Source organism: Mycteria americana, chromosome Z, assembly GCF_035582795.1.
Source record: "Mycteria americana isolate JAX WOST 10 ecotype Jacksonville Zoo and Gardens chromosome Z, USCA_MyAme_1.0, whole genome shotgun sequence".
In the NCBI taxonomy this organism is placed as follows: Eukaryota; Metazoa; Chordata; class Aves; order Ciconiiformes; family Ciconiidae; genus Mycteria; species Mycteria americana.
The window spans coordinates 41,090,809-41,113,677 of NC_134396.1; the positions used below are offsets into that span (position 1 = coordinate 41,090,809).

Consider the following 22,869-nt stretch of genomic DNA (forward strand, 5'->3'; position numbering starts at 1 on the left):
GAGGTTCCACGCTGCTGGGAACCCCACATTTTCACATTTACTGGAACACATAAACCGCACAGTTAAGGAAGCTTTAAGAAAACAGTGCAAACCTAATGACAAGCATCGGGATGAGAAACTCTGCATTATTTTCATGGCATTGTGAGGACCTAAAGCAACTCATGGTTATACTCCCTTCCAAGTTATGCCACACTGAGAGAGCAAATGAGAACGCTCAGGTCCTGGTGGTTTGGGGTAGAGTTACCCAGCCCTTGGGAACACAAGGTAGTTACAGATAGTGGATAGAAACATTAGTGGAAGAAACAGCCAAGGCTCACCAAGACATAGGAAGACAACTAGGGAGAGCCCAAGTGGATATGGACAAAAGGTTAGGATGTGATAGCAAACCAGTTACATGGTGCGCACACCAGCCAGTAATGTATAGGAAACTCCCTGTGAAGAAGCATTCTCTGACACATCTGTAGGATAGACCAGGCTACATTATGGATAAGGTTAGTCCTGCTATATATCAGGATGAAATTTCACAGGGCAAATATGGCAGGCCATGGAGAAAATACTTCCATGCTTCTCAACTGAAGGAACAGAAGGCTGAACCTTCAGTCAACACACATAGGTGAATTCCCAGAGTGGACTTGAGTAACGCTAGTTTCATGGTGTGGTAACAGGTGCTTGAACATAAATAGCTCCAAACACTTTCGTTATAACTTTATCCTTTACCAGGGAGTGATGGTGGGGAGGGGGCTGGCAATAACATCCTTCTCTAGTTCTGTTCTTCACAGGAAAAATGCAGTCATATCTATACATCTGGTTGATATAAGCAATCAGAGCAACAACAGTTAAGACCACTCAATCCACTGATAAGCAACTGAGACCTGTGCCTCTAACAGTTTGGAGCTGCTGAATGAAGCAGTATTGTGTTAGACTGTCATAAGCAATGGTTCGACGGTCACATGAAGAGTGAAACATATCAACGCTCCCATGTTTTCCATACACTGAGATGGACTGAAAGCATCCAGCACTCCTCTGGAGATTTGCTATGCTTTTGTTAAAGCACACATCCTTTAGCAGGTGATCAAAAGGGAATTACTGTGGCTTGTAAACCACTGCAGAATCACGCACGGAAAAACCCAGATGCCAGCATCACCCATGATGTTTATAACAGAGACTTGTGAGGTGGTGCTGTCAGCTATTGCCTAGGCTCCAAGTTCTCCTTTTAATCTTGCTATTTTAACAGGGCCTCAAGTCTTAAAAGAGCCAAACAACGAACTGCACCTTGGTTTGATCAACCCCACCAGTCTTAAGACCATGAAAGTCATTGCAGAATGAACTCCCTACGATTCAACAATTAAAGGCAGAGATTTGAATAAGAAAGGTCCTGGACTAGCTCATCCCACTGGGTGGAACCACATCCAGTAAAGCTATGCCAATTATCCACTTCAAAAACTTTGAGAAAGTGTCATTTAATGTTAGTGAGGGTCCGGAAGGGAATTATACATTGGTTTTGGGAAGAAAGAATCAAACGATGCAGTGGTTTATCCTTTCATCATTAAGGAAATGTCCCTCTATGACTTAAAATATCCCAGTATTGGTCCTCATGTACTTAAGACTAGATGAACCCACTAATAATCCTCAGAAACTCAAAAACTTCTCTTAAAGAAGTCCAGGTGCAATTAGATGGCTTTAACATCTCCATAACCATACCCCAGTGTGCTTCCTACTTGAAAATAAGCTGGCAGGGATGGATGAGATGGACCAAACCAGACCATTCAGAAACACCCAAATCCAAGTTTAAAAGAGGTTGGAAGGTCTAGATAGGTCCTAATGGAGCAGGTTTGTCTCCTATTAATGCTGCAGAATTAAGTCATTGCTAATAAGCTTTCTTATTCTACCAAGTATAAAAACTGGATGCACCCCATGCCAATTCTTTCAGCCAAACTGGCACCAAACAGCAAGACATCAGTAAAAATCTTCCAACGTGGGAAAATATTATACAAAAGTATTAATAGCTCATGCTTACAGGTATTCAGTATCTTGAATCAGGGAAAATAACCTATCTATGGCTATAGCATATATGCAAGCTCAGAATGTATTACAGACTGTAATCACTGGCATGATTAGACAAGCTAGAACGGGTAACATTCTTACAGAGGTTAAATCATCGATCAAACCTCCACTAACCATGAATGAGATTTCTATAATTGAATCCAGCAAATCGGTAAATGCTACTTATCATCCAGACATAAATCAACTATGATTATTCATAATCCTAATTTCAGATGCTGACAGATGTATTGAATGTCTATCCTGTGATCCGCTTGGGTTTGCAAGCAAAGTCGGGTTTAGCAACGTATCCCAGGGAGATGAACCACTATGATATCAAGAAAGAAATAGCTTTAAAACTGTGAATGTTGAAGGTTATCACAAACACGACTCTTGGTTTTGTTTGTGAAGATCAAAGGTGGAGAGTTATAATCCTTGTTTTTCACCACACCCCACTGATTATTCCTCCTGTACATTTGATTTAGTCAAGGAGAGTAACTCCTCTACAGTTTACATTGGTACAGGTCATTTGTGTGTCAGAACTGCTTGTACTTACGTTCTTACTTCGCTGGACAAGCTCAAGAAGTGGGCCCATGTGAACTTCATGAGGTTCAACAAGGCCAAGTGCAAGGTCCTGCACCTGGGTTGGGGCAACCCCTGGTATCAATACAGGCTGGGGGATGAAGGGATTGAGAGCAGCCCTGCAGAGAAGGACTTGGAGGTACTGGTGGATGAAAAACTGGACATGAGCCAGCAGTGTGCGCTCGCAGCCCAGAAAGCCAACCATATCCTGGGCTGCATAAAAAGAAGTGTGGCCAGCAGGTCAAGGGAGGTGATTCTGCCCCTCTACTCTGCTCTGGTGAGGCCCCACCTGGAGTACTGCATCCAGCTCTGGAGTCCTCAGCACAGGAAAGACATGGAGCTGCTGGAGTGGGTCCAGTAAGTCCAGAGGGCCACAAAAATGATCAGAGGGATGGAACACCTCTCCTATGAGGAAAGGCTGAGAGCTGGGGTTGTTCAGCCTGGAGAAGAGAAGGCTCCGGGGAGACCTCATTGTGGCCTTTCAATACTTAAAGAGGGCTTTATAAGCCCTCTTATAAGATGGGGACAGACTTTTTAGTAGGGCCTGTTGCGATAGGACAAGGGGTAATGGTTTTAAACTAAAAGAGGGTAGATTCAGACTAGATATAAGGAAGAAATTTTTTACAATGAGGGTGGTGAAACACTGGAATAGGTTGCCTGAAGAGGCAGTACATGCCCCACCCCTGGAAACATTCAAGGTCAGGTTGGACAGGGCTCTGAGCAACCTGATCTAGCTGAAGATGTTCCTGCTTGTTACAGAGGGGTTGGACTAGATGACCTTTAAGGGTCCCTTCCAACTGAAACTATTCCATGATTCTATGATTCTTTTAACTTCAGGAAAATTCAACCAATGGTTGGTTATCTCAACAGCTGTCTTGTAATATTTCAGTGATATACACACGTGATTACTGATTTTATAACCCTGCTTGGACAGTATAGTATTATTGAGCTGTACCCTCAACTTTACCAATCTTCATCCCCTATTTCATTAGATTTAGGTCTCACCTTACTAGAAACCTTACTCACTCACCCCAGCTTACAACAACAGATCAGTTAAAGCAAGTAAGAGAAACCGTTTTCTTCAAAGTTTTCCATTAACAATGAACAAATTTCTAGCATCACTGCTGAGGTAGGCAGGGGAGGTAATCATGAGTAGTGGGAGACTGCTCAGTTGGTCACCATCAGCTAACCAGATGTTCTCAATTGTGCTTCATCCCATAATAAAAATTTTAATATTTCAAATACTCACAGTTCTTGTGATAGTATGGCTGGCTTGTTGGAAGAAATGAAAACTTCTACAGCTTGAGACACTGACTTCTTGTCACTCACACTTCTGCTGGCAAAATTCCCCAAAAGGTTCTCAACCAGCACAGAGCAGGGAGTGTAACCTGGAGCTCCAAGCTTGTGCTCAGGCAATCCACTGCCTCACAGAGTATGGCTGAAGCAGAAGGTCAGATCCAAAGCTGCAAGGGTTAAACAGTTAGGTTTGCCCTGCCATGCCTAAGGGTGAGTCAGGCAGGAGCTGTTAGCAATTCCAAAGAAAGAACAAATGGGCTTGATGGGCAGCCAATCTCAAATGCTTCTCCATCAAGTGGACACTCTCCCATGCCAGCTCAGGGATCACCACACCCGTGATGGGCATGGGATGGGAATGCATCATCATGCATTTCTCCATCCAGGCATGAAAATGCAGTCTCCTGCTGTGGACAACTCCCAGTACCCACAGAGAACTAGCAAGAGTGGTTAGCTCTTAAAAAGAGTTGTTAGCACTTGATGATCCTGCTCTGGGAGAGTTTTCCAGGGTAATGGCTCTCTAGAACCTTCCTTTTGTTCCCTAGAGAAGAGGACATGTATGACTCCACTAACTCAGCCCATGATTAACAACAATCTTTTATTCTCTGCCAGTACTGCAGCAAACAGAGCTTTTAAGGGCCCCTTTTTGTTAATATATGTAAATCGTAAAAGACCCTGTAAGAATCAATGCAATTTTTTCAAATAACTACAAGGTCTGCATACAACAAGAGACAGAGGGAAGTAGAAGGAAGGAAGGAAAGTGACAAGGTCCAAACCAGACAGCAGGGCTTTTGACCCCACTCACTACAAAACTATACAGGTACAATTCTCCTCACTTTACTCCTATGAGAAAGCAAAGCTCTCTTTTTCATGCTTTCTCACTCTCTTTCCCTCTCTTTTCCTAATTCTTTCAGAAGCTTCTCTCTTTAGTTAGTCATCCTTGTAACTGTATTTAAATTGTAAACAGATAATGTCCCAGACTCTGGGGAACACCTTTGTCAGAGGAATACAGGGGATACAGTCCTTCTTTGATGAAATTGAGAGTTGTGAAATTAACAATGGGCTGACTAAAGATCTAAAGAACAAAATTCTTTGTTCTCCTGTTTTGCTAGCAACAATTTTAAGCAAAATACGTATGCTTGTACATTCCTGTTCCTGTATTTTATTTTCTGTCAAAGACTCTGAATTTGTGAATGACGTGATCCATGAGTGTGAATTGCAAATTTGGATCTTACCCTGTGTATTTGCTACTGTTGAACTAAGAAATCCCAAATGTGTACCCATCCTTCGAACAGAATTATCCTTTCCCCAAATCAATTTCATTTCTTGGACTCCGAGTGTACACGTGGCCCTCAGCTACATGCAAAAGCCCTACACATAACAATACTTTACGGCTCCCTTAATGAATGGAAGTTTGTCGTATGATGTTGTAACAGAAAAAGGTCATACCATGTCACAACACATTTGCCCAGCTCTACTTTGAAAAAATTGTCCATTTGATTTGTTAAGGCAGACCGGGTCCCAGCTGTTCACTTGTTTTCATTGTTAAACAAATTACTTAATTTGTCAGAGAACATAATCTTACTTACTGCTGTTTCCCAGTTTGTTGTCAGTCTGACGCTATGAATGGTTCTTGAAGTCTATGCTTGAATGATGTACCAAAGTGATGGACTAGGATTTGATGACACTATATCATATTTTCATCAGAATATCGACAGATGATTTTACTTTATTCTTTCCTATGACTAAGGGCTTACACACAGTTTCATCTGAAAATTTCTGGTATGGCTTACTGAATTTCTTCCTCATGTCCTACTCTATCTATATCATGCACATTTCATTAATTAGAAAATTCTGTGACAGTTAAGAAGCTTGCTGCTTCTCTTCCAGATGTCCTGGGATTTAACAGTCATGGTTCAGTAGATGACACTTAACTGTGGTCTGGCAATTGCTCAGCAACAGTCTTGACTACTTGCAGCTTTTCCGTCAACTGCCCTCTCAGGTACTGTTCATCAGCCTACTGGACGCCATAAGTTGGGAGCACCCAGGACAGTCCATCAAGACTGTGTAAAGAACTTGTAACCAGTGCTTTCATTCAGCTGGGATTTTTCAAGCGTTCCCCCACCCCCTTTTTTGTTTCTGTTGCATCGATGACAAGAAGGACATGTGTTTAAAGGAATCCTCTAAGTTTTGAAGGAACTGCTCCTTTTCCATCCCAATAACGTTGCCTCCCTTGCAACAAGAAGACAATTTAGTGCAAAATGCAGTCTTTTGCTTTCCTTTGAGATCACGCTATACTCGGCACACCCGAGAGCCTCTATTACTTACAAACACTCTGCCTAGTCACATGAAATGCTACTCAGCCTTCAGGTACCTGCACACTCTTGGGCTTCTCTGTACAAAGACGACCACCAACACTTCCCCAGATCACCTGAACACTGTTTGAGGGTTGGAAGATGACCAGAGACACCACAGAAACCCGCTGGAAAATGCTGGGCACCCTGAAACCCGTGAGGCTGCCAGCCATGGCCCTGGGCCCCGGGTAGGCCGCGGCCCCACGGCCTGCCTGGGGAGGAGCCGCCGCTGGTGATCGGCACCGCCGCCACGGACCGCTGCGGCCCGCCCGTGAGGCGGCGCTGGGCGCGCTGCGGAGAGCGGACGGGGCGGGGCGAGGGCCGCCCGCCGCCCCAGGGCCGGGCAGGCCGTGTTTTGAGGCGGCCCGGCAGTCGGCCGCCCGCCGGAGGGCTCCGGCAGCGACGCGGCACCGCCGTTACGGTGGGTAGCGGGCAGGGCGAAGCGGCTGCAGAGGAGCGGCGGGCGGCGGCTGCGGCCGCGCAGGCGCGCTGGGATCGGCGACGGCGGGTGGGGCGGGGCGGGAGAGCGCTTCCTCCGCTCCTGTCGCAGTTTGGGAGCCGCAGTGCGCCTGCGCGCCGGCGGGGGGGGGGGGGGGGGGGGCGGCAGGGCGAGGGGGGGCAGGGCGGGGGAGGAGGGCGGGGCCCGGCCCTGTGTTTTGAACGGCTCGATGCGGGCGGCTCACTATTTGGCAGGAAGGTGAGGAGGCCTCTATCCTGGCGGCGGAGCTCGCGTAGGGAGAGGGGGATCCAAATGTGGCAGAGGCGAGCAGGAGGCAGCGGCGGCGGCGGCGGAGGGGGGCAAACGAGACAAGGGGAGCGGCCGTCCCCGCTGCCGCCGCGGAGGAGCTGAGCGGCCTGGCGAGGCAGGGGGCTGCGGCAGCGGCTGCAGCGCTGGCACCCCCAGGCCGCCCGCCTGGCACCCCCGGGCGCCCGTCCCGCCGGCAGGTGAGCGAGCGGGGAAGGCGGGGGAGGGGAGGCGGGGGGGGGGGGGGGGGGGAGCGCAGCCCGTCGCGCCGCCCTTGGCCTGGCCCGGCCCAGTACCGGGCAGAGCCGGAGGGAGTCGCTGTGGGGGGAGCTGGAGCCGGAGCCGCCGCTCCCAGCCCGCCCAGTCTCGCTTCCCCTCCCCCGGGGCTGACATTATGTATCTACCAGCGGCGTCCCGGCCCCGCGCCCCCACCTCCGCCGTGGTCCGGCGCCCCTCCCGTCTCGCCCCCGCCGCCCGCCTCAGCGGCCCGCCCGGAAGCCGCGGGAGGCGGGCGGCAGCGGGGCCGCGGGGGCCCCGGGCTCATGTTGCCGTCTGTGCCCTCCCTTCCCCCGCAGCGCCCCGGCTGCCTGGCAACCCCCACCCTTCCGGGCTCCGGGGGGCTGCCGCCCTCCCCTGGCACGGGTCCCGCTCGGCGTCCACCCTCCGTCCCCTGCCGGAGGGGAGGGGTCGGGGTCGCTTCCCCCGCGGAGCTATTGTATGTGGGCTGGGGCCCGGCGAGGGGCTGCCGGCAGATAAGCCTCCCCCTCGATAGCGCACGCCGGGGGAGGCGGAGGCGGGGGGGGAAGCGTGCCCCGGCCCCCCCCCCCGCCGCGGGAAAGCGGGGCGAAGGAGGCGTGAGTGCGGTGGCGGCGGGGCCGGGCCGGGCCGCGGCAGCCGGAGGGGGAGCTGCCGCCCCGGGCTGGCAGCGGCTGCGCTGCGGGCAGCGCTGCCGCGGTGTGGGGCACCCCGTGTGTGTGCGTGAGTGTGTGCGAGCGTGTGCGCGCTCCGCTCGGGCTGCGCTGGGATCCTTTGTCTGCTGGTGCCGCTTTCCCCTCCTCCCTCCCTCCCTTCCCTCTCTCTGTGCCTGCCTCTCCTCCCTCCTCGCCTTTCTCTCTCCCTCCCTTCGTTCCCCTCTCTCCCAGACTCCAAGCGCTGCTGCAGCTGCAGGTTTGTAAATACTGGACCAACACACACACAACATGGCTGACGCTCGCCCTGCTCCTCCACCAGGGTCTCCGCCTTCTCCCTCTCTCTCCGCCGCTTAGCCTCTCCTCCGTTTAGGCTTTTGTTTCTTCCCCCTCCCCCCTCATCTCCCATCCAAAAAAAAGAGGAAAAACAATTCACCCTCCTTATTGCGCGCATGGCGGGATTTCAAGGGTAAGGATCCTCGCTTTGGAAGCTTTCTCCTTTCGTTTTGCTGTTTACAACAAAATGAAACCTAAAATCAAAGGGGATTTGGGAACCTGGCAAGGCCTGGGGCGAGGGAGGAAGGGAGGGAAGGAGGGGGGAACTGGGTGAGCCCCGCTGAGAGAGGCTTGATTGGAATGTGCGTATCTTTTTCTCTTTTTGGGTGGGGGGAGGCTGATGCATCAGAGTGCTGGCAGAGATGAAATACTGTATTACACTTGCAGAATGATCTAGGGCCTTTTCTTTCATTTCAGGATGTAGTTTGGTATAAGGTATCAACTCAGCACAGTCACATTAAAAAGACCTGAACTAGTTACGTCAGAATAGGCATTGTGCAGGTAAAAACCGTAGCACAGGCTTTTTGGATTTCTTTGCATTCCCTGTGTCTCCTTGTCAGTATCTTAAACAGCTCACAAATCATGGGATACAAAACTGGAATTAACACTTGCTAGGTCTTTGTGTTACTAGTTTGCTGTCACAGATTAATTTGCCCTTGTGATGACAATAGCACAAACCGAAGCATTTCCTTTTTGCTACAAGGAGCGCTCCTGCTTTTCAGATTTCTTTTTTGTAAAAAAGGCATGGCATCGTGAACTTAAGTGAGCTCCCAAACTAAAACAAGACAGCATGCTTCTGACCTCTCCTAACACAAGGCAAATGCTCGGCTCAATACCCCCCACCTCAGTTATTCAGAGCACCCCCTTCTGGCTTCGAGGAATATGGCTTATTTTTTTGCTTGCTTATGACGTAAAACCAAAATAACGTTTGAAGGTAGTTTGAGCATATCTGAAGTGATCTGCTGTGGAACAGATTTATATCTGGGTTGTAACTTAAGGTTGTAACTTGAATGCTGATGGTGCTAAGACATGGTGCTTTATATTGCTTTCTAGACATGTTACTGTAATTCATAGTAAATGTTTCATTTTTCAAAGATTATATTTAAAGACACGGTCTTTATTCAGTCATATACACGTGGATGGCCATGGCTTCTTTTAATATCTGAGCACTGCCCTAAAGTAATGAACGGCCTAGCTCTGTCGTCTTTGTCTACTTTGCTTTGGAAGCTTCTAGTGGAAGAGCACTGGCATGGCATAATCATACAGCTTTTACTGAGATAGAAACAAATATGGCACTTCAATGCTAGAATTAAGTATCATATATTAATACTGGTTTTGTGCTGCTTTTTCCATCCCCATAAGTGTTGATTAACCGGTGAGGAGAAAATAATTTATAATAATTATTTCAATGTAAAACTTGACTGGAGTCGTCCAAGTTACAAGATCATTTTGGAATGTGTATCTACGTCATGGCTCCTGAGCTAACTGTACTACTTCTAGATGGAAAAGTGTGAGCAAAAGTCTGTAACTTGATATATCGGTAGATTCCTGCAGCAGTCACTTTTTTTTCACACATTTAACAACCTGAAGGCAATATTGATAAAGCCACTAGAATAGTTTACCTGTTGTAGCTAATTAGTCATTCATAATGATAGCCACCAAATTTTGAAATTATTGTTCTGTTACTGACAGTGTGGAAATGTACTGAGGTATGCAGCTCCTCCCTGAGAATAAGTCTTTGGATACTTAAGCTGATTCTTGGGCTGAAGAGCAAAATAAACGAAATAAAAATAGGCCACCCGCAACATACCTGTTTAAATAACGGATCAATTAAAAATAGTCATGTTTCTTCACTCTGATGTAGTTTTGTTGCTAGGACTGAATTTTATTCTGTAAAATTCAGCTCTCCTTCATTAGCTTTGTGAAGTTTCTTGTTTATAGCATCTTTGCTATAACTTGTAGTTGTGTTCTTTTCTATGACACCTAGAAGATTTTTCTTTCTGTCTTGGTTGTGTTGATGAGTTGGTCAAAAATCAATATTGTGGGTCTTGGTATCCCATGAGGAGCTGATCTAGTTGAAGAACTTGCTAAATCTTTGTGTCTTTGGTACCACTAAGTGAAGACATTCCTGTGTTTCTGTCACTGTGGGTAATGCTAGGCTGTGTTTAACCAAACTAAAAACCAGGTAGTAGTGAAATCTTTTTTTCCGAAACTGTTTATTTTTTCATATTGGGAAGTGAGACTGAGGAAGAAGACTGCAAGAAATGCAGTCTCTGTGATTAGCTTGCTGGAAGATGTTAGAAATTAATCAATTTCTTTTAACATACTTTTCAGTGAATCTTCAATCAAGTAAATCATGACTTGGTGTAGTTCTAATTATTTATGAAATTACCAATTAAAATATAGAGTCTTAAAGGTAATAAACACTTCTGGTATATCTTATAGTTCAATACTTCTGGTATATTTTCTCAATCCAAGTAGTATTCTTCCATCAACTTCTCACCCTGTATCTTTCCTTGCTATCTGTTGCCAAGCTGCACTGTTTGACATGTTCAGATCTGTAAACATCTAGCTGATGCAATAGCTGTTCTAAAGTGCTTTTTTAATGTAATGCATAATTTGCTTAATGTTTGACAAATGAAAGATTTTCAGTAAGATTCTGTTTTCTGAAGAAAAGAAACAGCCAATTTTTTTAGAATGAAGCCTGTTGCTGTAAACTTTTCCTGCTTTCATTTTGGTTTTCCTTGCCTCCTTTCCTTTCTTTCCTCAGGTATTAGAAAGATCAAACTTGACTTCTTGATAGTATGGCATGAGAATATGTTTTTGTAGATGACTAAACCCAATTCAACAAAGTGGTTTAAAAACCATCTTTTGCAAGCTGTTCGCTGAAGCTGAGCCAAGAGAGAATCACTATCATGGAAAGTTACTTCCTGTTGTGTGGTTAGATAGCTTGTTTCTCATACCAGGTGTGAGAGAATTTTCTGGTTTGTTGTTTTTCTCATTTTCCTTCTCTTACTACTCTTCAGAGTTTGGTGGTTTTATGATCAGAAGGTGAATGCAGGTCTTTCTTGACACTGGTTTTCATAATGGGTACTTTCTGTATATCAAGATGTGTCCCACTTGCTATCCAGGTACTACCTAGATGTCAGCATACGGTGTGACTTAAAGGAATGGGGAATGTGACCTTCCTTGTATAAATGTGCAGACAGCTTCCATCCACATCTGTATGACATGGATAAGTGTTGAGTTCCTTGAAACAGTGTAGTTAACTAGTTTGTATTTATCTGTGAACAGTTGATTCTAGTGACAAAGGAGCCTCATCACTGATCCATTTCAAACAGTGGTGAAATAATTTAATTCAAACTTACCGCTTTCATCATGTGGTGGCTGTAGTTACCTTTCTGTTGTAGTGTAAAACGTGAATTTGCCGATGGCATGCAGAATTCAGGAGGTAAATTGATTTGGCTATCAGGTTGTGGAGAATGGCTCTACAAATCCAGGTTACCTTTTTATGTTTCTTTCCTGTAATGTATGTTGTGAAACTGCTGTAAATCTATGCTATATGAGGTCTTGTTTGACTTGCTTACTTGGAAATTTTATTGAAATGGTTCTACAAAATGCTGAAATGTATAGAAATTGTTGTCATTAGCTGTGGTGACTATTAGCTTTAACTATTGCCTGATCATATTCTAATCTTTCCAGTTAATTGCAACGTGGTTGAGATGTTGTTGAAATATCTTCTGATGGTTTTTTTTTTTTGAGATCTGCTTGCAGAATAAGAGTATACTGTAAGCACCTACAAGTAGGTTTTTATAGTCTTTTTGATATGACTGTAAGCTTATAAACCCCTGAGACCTGCTTAGCTCTTGGTTTGGTTTTTTGTTGTTTGCTTGGTTGGTTTGCTTTTTTTAAATGTTATTGTTGAATGTTCCAATATGGTATTCAAGGTCTGCACCTACAAGTACTGGTGAGAGTAGATACTTACTTCAAGAGCAGTTCTGTGGATTTCAATGATTTGGTAAATACTTAACTTACACAGAATGACTGCCGAACTTCAGACCTTTGGTTCCATATGGTAGCTTGAACAAAATGGAATTGTGTCATTTTACTCCTTTGTAGTGTTTTCCATTAGTTTTCCAGTTGTTGTCACATTGCTGACTTATGGTTGCCTTGCATAGGGAGAACACTTTTCTCATGGTGACCAACTGCTGAGCCCACTTGCTGTCTTTGAAGTCATCTCTTAATTTTCACTTCACCACTTCTGGCCTAGCTGTACTCAGGTCATATTCTCTGACTGCAGTGTAGCTGGTAGTCCCCTTCTAACAGTGCCAGATACCTCGGCTGAAGGACCCTGGGTTGTATCACTACAGATGCCTTTCTTGAGTGGTTGGTGGTGTGTGGTAACCTAACTATTGTTAATGCTGGTTTCCAGAGTTGTTTGTTTTAGTGTCAGAGTGCTGGGGAGCCTGTCTGGTGAAGTCTAGGACTGCTTTTATCTGAAAGTTTGGAAGTGCTTTAGAATTAAAGTGCTCCAATAAAATGTGTTGCTTTCTTTAAGGTCACTGGTGGATCTTCCATCCTCTTGTTTTCAGAGAGTCTTCCTAATGATTCAGAGGTAGACTTGAATCCTGAGATCCCAATCTTGGCAAAGTAACTATGTAGCTTTGGGAGTTGCTTATGAAGATGACAGCTCCCTCTGAATCTGTACCTCAGAGGCTTTTTTTCTTCCCCTGTCCATTGTGTTGCTTTGTTTTCTCTCCTAGATTCCTGTTAGAGCAGAACAATTACGAATACAGGGAATGTTTGTAAGTGTAATCTGTTTTAAGATTGCTATCCTGACTAGGTTGTAAAGTGTAACATTAGCTAGCAATTTAGTGTCCACCACTGATGCTGCTGCTTGGAGTGATACTACTCTACCCAGATGTGGCCAGTCATATGAAAAAGTTATAAGCTTGCCTTTTTTCCAGTACTGTTCTTTGACTTATTCTAAAGCGTAGTAAGCTGTTCTAGCTGGTCTATGCTGTCATGCTGAGGTTTATAAAATTTCACCTACGTAGACTTTAATTTGACCCTTTTTCAAGGAAAATACTTTTTTCCTCTGAACTTGTATTAATCCAATTTAACTGTAACAATGAACTTCGCTAAATAATGATCTCTTACCTTAAGTGGGTAAGAACTGAAAGATTTGTTAGATGTCAGACTTCTGGTCTGGTATTTATTAAAATCAAATAATTATTTCTGTTGCAAAGCTCATTTTCCTAATTTAGTATTTATGTTCCCTGCACAGAATTCTTCCCTAGTATGCTGAACAAAGGTAGCTTAAGTCCAGCCTATAATCTTGTGTTTGCTGATGAGATTTTTAAATATGGAAGCTTCGAGCTTTCTGGATTTAATGTAAGAGCTGAGTAGCATAAGGGAAGGCATGTTCTAGAATAGTTCCCTGGTGACATTTCTGTTAAGTTTTCTTGCTAACCTTTTCCAAATACCTTGACAAACATAATGTCTGCTAAAATTCAGTACAGTACTTAGGCTTCTAGTATGCAAAGGTAAGTATCATATACTGGGAAGTATTGCATCTGTTCTTCTGCATGTCTGTAACTTATCTCTGGTCTTGAACTGTAACAATCTTTGCAGATTAAACTGTCTTTATTCAATTTTCTAGGAATGATAAAAATAAAAATAATGCTTGGAGGATGTAGGTCATGTAACTTGTATAATTATTCTTGGAAGACAGTTGGCTATGTCTGATTCTGGGCAATTGCTTGCCTGTCCTGTTTTATAATCACATGTGTTTTAGGCAATGATCTGAACACCAAAGTGAAATCAGAATGGGAGCAAATATTTTAGAGATTAATTTACTACTTCCTTGTCAAAACCTTCCAGTTGCAGAGAGCTTTATTACATGGACATAATGACTTTTTTGTTCATGAATCCCCTTCAGAAGATCTTTGTCTTAATGGTGAAAGGTGACACACAAATTCATTAATGGTTATTTTGCCATCAGTTGAACTGCAGTTTTGTGAGGTATGATTGGTCAAAATCCATGCTCTGACAAGAGTGTGTTACAAAATAGCTTAACAGTAAATTCTGCCTTTCGTGTGACTTCACAGAAATCTGACTCTTAAGTGCTTTTAGGGTTAAGGAATATGCAGGTGTTTGATATACTTGGAAACCACAGATTGTTGGATACTCATATGGTTGACATCATGTTGGTAGGGGGAGGAAGCATTCACAGTGGCTGTCCTCAGGGTCTTCTCTGCTGCTGAAAGAAGGAGGAAAAGGCTTCTCTAGGAGTGAATAAGGATAGAAATCTCTTTTAGTCCCTAGACTGCAGGAGTTCACCTCAGGTGAATTACATCTCTCCATCTTCTGCACCTCCATTTTGTCAATAAAAGTGTACTTTATTGTTAGGTGCCAGCCATAAGACAGAGGGGGCAAGCAAACTGTCTTCTGGTTCATGTGCTCTCCTAACTGTTCAAGTTGGGGGGGAGAATCACTCCTACCCTCAGTTACACCTGTGTGTATACGCGTGGCTTGTATGGAGGGAGAGGAGACAAATTTGTTATTTCGTATCACTAGGGACATGTAGCTGTATTAATAATGGATGAAAAGTACATTTTTAAATGGTAATATCTTGCTGTGACCTTGATGGGGAACCAGGGGTGAAGAAAGCATTGCATTACGAATGGTTTTAGGCTAGATGCTTGAAGAATGGAATTTACATGGATTCGAGGTGGGTTTTTTGTTTGTTTTTCCCCATATGTATAAAATTAATTGAAGGAGAAAAGGGGGGGGGGTGAGACGTTGCTGTGAATAAACATCCTAGTTTTCAGTCGTACTTAGGCCTCTAACCACATTTCTAGGAGACTTTATGTTTGGGCAGGGGCGGTGCAAGGTTAAATATGAAGCAGGGATCAGCATAAAAGGCAGAGGTGTGGTTGTTCTTGTGTGTGCTCTGTTTATCTGTAGGACAGAATTCTAGAAAGCCTCACCTGCTTTTATGGGGAAGGATATCCTGCCTTCTGAGGTCCTGTTTTCATTGGAAGATACCTCACTTTTTCTGTTTTTGAACTTCTATTTCTTCCCTTCTCTGCTCCTCGATTGGGGACTCAACCTTTTTTCAAGTACTACAGGACAATTTAGTCCTCCCTGCGAATAAATGTGTGCATTTCCAAAAGGAAAAAGGGATGTGGGTTTTCTGGGGGTTGTTGTTGTTGTTATTACCAATACCTCAATTGATGCAGAATCTCGGGAAATACAATTAAATGTTTATGTTAGTGAATCTAGTTCCGGTCAGATATAAAGCTTTCTGGAGAGAAAATCGGGTTACACAGCTAAAAGGAGAAAAGTCTACCTGTTGCTGCTGTTGAAAGCTCTCACTCTGAAGTCCTATCTTGATTAATTTACTTTCTCATTTCATTTCCATTCGTGCTGCATGCACAGTGAAGTAATTTCAAAGCAGGGTTTTTGATCAGAGCTTATTATCAAAGTCTAACAAAGGAAAGCACGTTTGCTGTGAGACAAGCAAGGTATGGTAGGGAACAAGTGATTCCAAAGTGGTCCTCATTCTTAGTCTTGACTTCTGGCCATCATTTTGTCACCTTTCTGCTATTACAGAGCAAGAGGGATTCAATGTTTTAAGGCAGCTACTTCTGAGCAAAAATTGTCATATGCTCAAATGCATGCATGTGTTCTCTTAAAGTACATTTTTTTTACAGTCAGTAAATAACTTTTCAGAGTAACTTGAAACAGTTTTTCATCCTCTTAATACTTCCAAGATCTTCTGATTAGTTTCGTGAGAATGCAGAAACCACACCAGTTTCAGGACTCGTACTTTGGGCATTTTTTTCTTCCATGTTTTAAAAAGCACCAACAGTATGAGGATTGGTCTGTTCTGATGTCTTCACTGCTTTTAGGGAGTCGGTGGTTTTACCAGCTTGATTTTTCTCTCCCTGTTGTCCCACTCCTCTCGTCCTCCTGTCCCTTCCCAGCTTTCACTTATGCGGGATGTGTTGTGTTTTCCACCAAAAATCTGAAAGTTCTGTATGTAAGCGAAGAAAACACCATGTAATGTTACAGTGCTGATGGTTCTCATCTTTTATAGAAAAAAGTATGATCAGCAGTTTAATAAGTTATCATTGTCCTTGCTGATGAATCCAGTATTAACTGCAGTATTTAAATTATTAACATTACAAGTCTCTGATATCTTTTCTCTATGACTATACTACTCTTCTATAAGTAGCAATTTATGTTTTAAAGTACTGTTCTTTCACTGACCATCTGAATTTATCAAAAACAGTGTAGTTAGCTATAGCTAGAGCTCGTAATACAATGCTGAATTTTGTTTTCAGTGCCTTGCTGTTACTGCATATTACAACTTTGACATCTATTGCAGCTGTTCACCATGTAAAGCTGATAATCTGTTTAGGTTGAGATTTGTATTAACGTTGTAGATGGTGAGTGAATATTCTGCAGTTGGTCTGGAAAAACGAAGATCACATTGTTCGTTAGTAGCCATGGCAAGAGACTTGCCATTCTTAACAGAAAATGCTTTCACTTAAGTGATTTATGTTTCCAGTGTGACTCACGTTTCCAGTGTAAACAGTTACTGGAATGCATTTGTATGAGAACTGCTTTAATCTAAGCTAAAATGGCTGAAGAAAATAGGTAAAACAAATTCAGTTCATGACTGGCTGGTCAGCATTTTCAAGATGAAGATTAAAGGCAAGAGGTCATTCTCCCTGAGTCCTCTTTTTGGGTTTTTTTGTGGATTTTTTTTTTCCCCGATCATTGCAAAGATAGGAGGAAAATTACTGCTGATTTAAATTGTCTAAGCGTGTCTATAAGTCTTTCCTAAAATCAGATCTATAGGGAGAAATTTTTCTATGCTTTGAGTATGGGCTTAGGGTCTTTGTATCTGTGTGATCATGCTTCAGTTTGCAAAAATGTTACTGTTTACTCTTTCATTGCAGCAATTCCTAACAAAATTATTTTTCCATTTTCTTGTGGCTAGAGGAGGCCTTAATTTACCCAATATCTTTACTCTAATTCTTCCCCCTACTCCCAGCTGATTTAAGAAAGAGAACTACATTTTTATCAGAGTAGAGGCAGTCAGTATTTGCATCCAACAGAGACCCAAGTTAATACCTCTGATTCGTTAAACACTGTCTGTTATGATTGTAGTTACTGTGGTGTTGATGGGAGAAGTTTAGGTGTGTGTGTCTCAAATCCATGAATAAATTGGCTCATAGTACAGCTTGTCATAGTTTTGGTTGTATACAGAGCTAATGTGGGTAACTGTATTTTCTAAGCTGCTCCCTCTAAGTATTTTGTGGCCCTGCTTTTTTTGTTTTTTTTAAGTGCTGAATTACTACTTATTTGTCAAAATCCTTATTGGTTAATTAGGTTGAGGTTCATAACAATTAAATTTTGACTTTCTAATCAATGCTGTGAACCATAGCTTGTCCTAATAAGAATTTTGAATGCTCATGCATTTTGTCTGCTTTTAAAACTGGTAGGTAGTTGCTGTAGCACAAGTCTTAAGTATTGATATATAATTACTTGTCTGTCTTTTCCCCCACACTGTTTTTGGTGTCTTCTGGCCTTCTCCCCCACCTTGGTGGCCTGCACTCTTTATCTTGAAGACAAATAGTGATTATGTCATAAGTAAGTTATAAAACAGCTGCAGAAATTAGATATAAACCATAAGAATCAATGATTGTTAAAGCACGAACTGTCATCTCTGAATGCAGGAAACAAAAGTATGTTCTTTACTGTGGTACTTCATGAATAAAGTTGTAGAAGCCTGCTGCATTAGAGAGAAAAAAATGTTTTAAATAGGTCAGCAACATATTTGCTCGTGCAGAATTAACAGATGTCACAAATTCTTAAGCTTGGCTTAGGAAAATATTTAATTATGTATAATTTCAGTTTAGTGTTGCAGTGGCATCTTCTCAGTGTACTAGGCTCTGAATAATTTGGTACTTATGATCTACAGGCTACTGGTGAGCTAAAAAGCTTGAAAGTGGTCTGTCACATGGCAGATTCCCACCCCCCCCCGCTTTAAAATGTGATAGGAAACTTACATTCCCTCAATGTTGTAAGGTGTGTGTAGCAGTGTTACTAGCCCGGATTGTTGAGAATTGGCTGCTGCACACTTAAAATGTCACTTGGAAAGATCAGCCAGCCTCCTAAAGAGATGTGAACCCAAGAGTTAGATTTGCCAAGATTAATGTAACAGACTAGCTAAGTGCAGTAACTTAACACTCCATTACCTTTTAACAGCAGGGTTAGGTACGTTTGCCCTGGGCTTGCTTTTCCAGAATGTTTGGGTGATCCTTCTGACTTTGCAACAATGTTTCTCAGACTAACACAATAGCAATTAAACTTAGTCTTCAAGCAAAGGCTGATGATCTAAGTGTCCCCTATGAGCAGACATGTAAGCAGAGAACGGAGAAATGTCTTTTTCAAATAGACATTTCCCTCTCTAGTTTCCAGAGACCTGTCTTTGTCACTGTTACCAAACCAAACTGACTGAACTTGCTTACAGATATAATGAATTATTTGGATCTACTCCATCTGGAAGAGCACGAGTAAGGACAAAATGCTTGCTTTATAACACTTAAGTTCATTTGCATTTACGACAGAATGGCAGTAAGCGTATGGCTTGTACAGTAATAAGGTGCTGCCATCATACCCTGGGCAGCGGGTTTTTTTGCGCATGTTTTTTGGATTCAGGGGAAGAGGAAGATAGCTACTTATCAATAAGGAGAAGCTAAGCTGATTCATATTTGCCATGATGCAAAAGTGTACAACTTAAGGCAATTACATCAGCCTGTGACAACTTGTTACCCTGGTGTCTGTACATGTTCTTGCCCTGTGGTTAAGTGCAAGGTAATTTGCAGTAGACTGAACAATTAGGAGTGAGTTAAAATTTACCTTTGGACAAAGGGGTGCAGAGAAGGTTCTTCTGCCTTTGAATAAATACTAGATCTCTTCTTCACGCTTTTTATAAAAGCACTATCTTGTAAGATTTCTTTAAGCATGGAGAGTGGTGTATTTATTAAATGATCAATCAGTAAGTTGGAATATACACAAGGTTTTGTCAGCGAGTAGTTTTGCATTGCCTGTAAGAGAAATTATGTGGATGCTTTAAAAAGTCATTGTGCTTCAGAGTCCTGGTATGTTGTGTAAAGTCACAGGAAGAATTGTAGCAATGGGGTGAAAAGAAATGAAATCATATCTTAATGTTACTTAGTAAGTGATAGGCTTTACCACTGTTTTAAAGCTGTTTGGTTAAATTCTCATAGCCATTTATGATGGTTCCACAGTAGAAGGACAGAAGAATACTGGAATTGAACTATGATTTCTGTTGGCATAGGCAAATCATTCCAGAATAAACAGAAGAGGTTTTGCTTATCCATGCTGCTTGAGGGAAGAGTAGACTAGAGCTCTAAAACAACTCGTTAAAAATGCTCTAGGCACGTGTCTTTATTGTTCTAGTACCAAAGGTATGCATAATATTGCAGTAATGGGCAAACTTTTTTTTGCAAAATTAGTTTTGCTTTGCCAAGGAATGACTGAAAGGTTTGTGTGTAGTTAAATGTTTCACTTGTTCTTCTCAGCTGTTGGAAAGCAAGTAGACTAGAAACTGGGTTTTCTATTTAAAAACCTGTACATGAATTAAGGTAGAACTTAAAATTTTTTGTTGACAAGCACATTCTGTTTTTTTAATTAAGCTGTTGCAAGCTCATTTGGCACTAGTCAAGTCTTTTATTCCTTCTTTAGCTTGATTCCTATTCAGTAGAACAGCCAGTGCGTGTGTGTTTTAATACCAAATTTCACATCCAATTTTTTTGGATTCTTGTGTTCAATTTTTGGTATGTGTAATATGGGAAACAAGGAGTTTCTGAAAGGGCAAGCAAATGGGAGATTGTCATTGAGTCCTTTAGCCAACTATTATTGAATCTGGTTGTGACATTACTAAGGTGGGAGGCAGGTCAAATAAGAAACTATTACATTTACATCAGTTTAATTTAAGGCAAATGCTTAATACCTGGCTTTACTGTTGATAAGCCCTAAAAACCAGACTAAACCTGCAAGGCTTTCTGGAATACATGTTTGGAGAGCTTAACTTTCTTTTGTTTTCTGGGTTATTTATGTATTCTTAAAGTGGCAGGCATGTAATTGTCCTTTCCTCCTGAAATCTGGAGGGAATTTCAGAAAGCTAATTGTATTTTGTGTGAGACTAAACTTCAAACCTGTAATTGAAAAGAGCTTGGTTTTTTTCCTTGCTGCATTCTGGATATGGCATGCATATCTTATTTTCCACTCCCAACCCCTTTTACCTCAGGAATTTCGTTTTTCTTTAATTATTTCATCACTTGGGTTTTTCAGTGCTTTTTTTTGCCTGTGTGTGTTGACGACTAGCTCTTTTCCCTTTCAGGCAAAATCCTATGCCTATAGTTAATTGTAACCATCAGCTGATGTATTGATAGCTTGTCTGCTTCAGTGAACGTGTGGCGTTACCACTGTCACTTACTTGTAATCAGCCCATATGACTTGAAGTTTAGCATTTAAAGATTAATGCTCTTGGGGTGTTAATTCCATAGACACTAATGTACAATTCCTTTAGTAGTGGGTTGTAGGCCTCTCCTGGCCTTTTTTCTTTCTCTGAAGAACTCCAGGAACATAAAGAGCAGCACATAATTAAAGGCTTTGATCAGAGGTTCCCAAACTGTTTCCAGTTGATTCAAAGACCCAAACAACGGGAGAAGCCTTGATCTGTGAACTATTGAGCTGGACCAGCCAAGATGATCATCTCTTGCAGGCACACCTGTCTGTTCATCAAGGGAAGATCAAGAACTTTAAAAACCTCAGGACAGAGGTGAGCTAATTCCTACACAACAGTACTGGTCTGAATGATGTATCCACTAATGGAACTTCTTGCTACCTTTTATATGAAAAACAAAGGATGAAGAGTAGATAAAGCATGATAAAAGTACACCTTTTTCTGATGAAAGTGAAGTTAGTCATCCTCTTTATCTTTCTTTGTCCATCTTGTTTAATTCCACAAATGGAAAAACTAGCTGCATTCTGGTGAGCTTATTTGGCAGCAGAGGGGGAGGAGGAGTTGGTTTTGTGTATTTGCACTTCCAGTGCTATTGCAAAGATCACTCAGTGTATCATATACATGCAGGTATACATGCTGCATACTATACAAGTTCCTAAAGTTTAGAGAACTGTATTAATTTGCTGGTTACACCCAACACAAAGCTAAGCAGAATAGTGGTTTTTGTAGTGTTTTCAGTTTAGTGACTTCTATGCCTGATACATAACTAAGGGTACAAGTTGAAAGGTTGTTGTGGAGCTGTGCTAGAATATTTTACAGACCATTAAGTGTTCACAGATTTTACTGAAGCATAATATTTCTGATTATTTCCAGAATTTTCTGCCATGCTGAAGGATGATTCTTTCTCCTGTTAGTTCAAACAGCAATATCAGTCACTAATGGGCTGGAATGATGCAAATTTGTCTACAATTATTTATAGCAATTTCTTACTTTCTGTTGAGCCTTACATTAGCTTCAAGTAACTGTTTTGCCAATCTTTTACGACTCTTTAGGAAGCAGATTTAAAAAGCTGATAGTGAATTGTCCCACATTTTGGATTGTTTTGGTCATTAGAGCTAATAAGCCACATTTCATTGCCTGTCTGAGGGTTGAGAGGTGTCCAGTCAATCACTGCTATTAAAAGCTTGTGAGGGCAAAACAGAGGAGTTCTTGCTGTTTAAGTTCATTGGGTTAATATTCTCTGTGTTCATGATGCGGTATTGAGGTATACTTACAGACACTTCTAATATGTGGTGAGTTTTCAGGTGTTTGTGTATACCAGATTGCCTATCTGGAAATTTGTCATTACCTCATCATTATTTATTCATTGTGGTTTTTAAAAAATTACTGTATTTTTGCTCCGTAAGGATCTGTAACAATGTTTACAAGAGCTTTTGTGAATTTTGGGAAATAAAATGCATAATCTTTTAGTACAGAAGTGTTTTTCTTAGAGTGAAGTATTGTGAGGAAATTGTATCAGAACAGATTGATTTCATCAATCAGCTAGCCTTCTTTAGATGAAAGCATCACTTAATTTAACGTACTTATGGAAGCTGTAAGTATATGAAATAAATTGTAGGTGCACACTGAGAGAGGTGTTGTTAGGAAGGTTACTTTCTTTAGCTGTAGAAGATTCTTGTAGGTATAACTTGTTACATGGTCTCCTGGGGAGTTCTGCTTAGCATGTCATTGGATGAGTTTTCATTCAAGTTCCATTAGTAATTTGAAGGATAAAATGGAAGCATGCTTACAAAATCTGAGAGGAGAATTTTAGGCAGCATACTTTAAAAATAAAAATGGGAAGTATAGAGGAATAGTCAATAGAAAACACAAGACTTGGAAAATAGGCTTTAGCTATAATTAATTTAACCTACCATCAAGGAAACAGCTTAAAATAGATGATAATTCTGAGGACTTTTTTAAGGCCTACTTCTCTAAGATGCTCTTTTATTGTACGTATTACAGGGAGGGTGGGAAAGCACTTATTACCTCTCTTTGAAG

General features: G+C 42.2%; 1 protein-coding gene across 10 annotated transcripts in view; it reads left to right on the plus strand.

Moving 5' to 3' along the window:
* The first annotated feature begins 6,555 nt into the window (after positions 1-6,555).
* Positions 6,556-22,869, plus strand: part of SPIN1 (spindlin 1) — a 57,693-nt gene continuing 41,379 nt past the window's right edge. For 3 of the 10 annotated variants that reach the window (XM_075488742.1, XM_075488741.1, XM_075488740.1), the window contains exon 1: positions 6,916-7,214. The gene's annotated coding sequence lies outside the window, so the exon portion shown is untranslated. Of the gene's footprint in view, positions 6,691-6,913; positions 7,215-7,899; positions 8,392-22,869 lie in introns of those variants that run through there. The other 7 variants (XM_075488748.1, XM_075488747.1, XM_075488744.1 and 4 more) reach the window with 4 other exon arrangements.